The sequence below is a fragment of the Halyomorpha halys genome, unplaced genomic scaffold, assembly GCF_000696795.3.
Source record: "Halyomorpha halys isolate HHAL.00 unplaced genomic scaffold, Hhal_1.1 Scaffold662.1, whole genome shotgun sequence".
NCBI lineage: Eukaryota > Metazoa > Arthropoda > Insecta > Hemiptera > Pentatomidae > Halyomorpha > Halyomorpha halys.
In genome coordinates, this window is record NW_027111704.1 from 94,508 (window position 1) to 96,231 (window position 1,724).

Below are 1,724 nucleotides of genomic sequence, written 5' to 3' on the forward strand. Positions count from 1 at the left end.
ACTGGCATGTGAATGGTCCGCTCTTTGTTTACCAAGCATTTGTACAAGCCTCCGTTTCGTGGCGATCGGCCAACATGTGGATCCATCCGCCTTAACAACACGAGCAAGCATAAGAGAACATCATTTAAAGTAGATTAACTTTGCTAAAATTAGAGCCATTTGCGTTTAATATTTCCCGAGATTTAGCTTTTTAAAAAGCAACATTTCATGAAAAAATGTATTAAAAAATCAGTAGTTAGTAAATTTATTTTGAGTAATATATATCTCAAGAACCATAAGAGGTGAGTGAATTTATTTTGAGGGAATCTATATCTCAAAAACCGACGTACAAATATCTATTCGACATACAAATATCTATTAGTGATTGGAGAAGTTTGTCGGGTCAGCACCCCCCGACAAACTTCTCCAATCATTAATCTACGGTCAACTATCTACACCTCATTAAATATCTATTAGCATTCAAATGAAAGCTAGTTTAACGTACTATAAAGTACATGACTTATGTCTTCGTAGAAGGAGTAGTTTTCATGATATTCGGCAATATAAATCGATTTATAGTTGTTCGGAAAAAAGTCATGAGCAAAATTCATATTCATATACTCATTTCATAAAAACTACTACCTCTACAAAGATAGTGTAATAAACTACTTTTCTAGTAAGTCAAATTATCTTCATTTTGATTGCTAGCAGACATCTGTACGTCTAATATTTCCTATGATATTCATTTTTATAAACACAAAAAGTCTGTCCCAACAACTCCCAATGAGTCAACATTTTGTGGATTTTTTGGGGCAAATATTAAAAAAAATACTATTCCTACGAAGATAAACGTGCTAAACTACTTTATCGTACACACAGGGTGTTTCAGGGTTAAGTGGTTAAAGAGAAAATATTAACTAAGGACCTCAAAACAAGAAAAAAATTACCTCTGACGGTGTGTCCGCAAAAGCATTGTTTGATATTCACACCTTAAAATTTTCGTTGTTATGAATTATTTATGTTATATGAAATAAATAAAACCTATTTATTTGTTCTAACTAGTTCATTAATTAAATGTAAACACTAAGATTCATATTAAATTTTGTTCAAATAGATTTCCTTGAGCATTAAGGCAGGCACGGTATCTTTCTTTAACACCAGCAGTAGTAGAACGCCACTGGATGTGTGTTATTGTTTCACTTCGTAAAGATAGAGATCATTGATCGACCTTGCATAGATTTTTTGTTTAAGGTCACCCCAAACAAAAAAATCCAGTGGTATCAGGTCTGATTATATATTATGATATATAATCAAATTGCCTTAAGGAATGAGAAACAATCGTTATAGAGTCCTAAACCACAGCCAAGTTTGGTGTAGATTGCTTGAAGCGTGTTGAAATTATTTTTATGTTTTAGATTTTTAAAATGAAATCAAAGTCCATTACAAAAGGAAATGTTGGACAAAAAAATTTTATTTTAGCATTTTTTCGAAAATTCGTATTTAAGAATTTCTCGAAGAGCTAAAAACGAATATTAACTTTTTTTTCTTCCTTAAAAAATCTTTTACTACACTTTCATAGGTCAATCGGTCTCATTTTGAATATATGACAATATCATACATAATCTAATTGCCTAAAACAATTAGAACAAATCGCTATAGAGCCCTAAACCAAAGCCAAGTTTGGTTGAGGCGTCTTGAAATTATATTTATTTTTTAGATTTTTAAAATGAAATCAAAGTCCATTA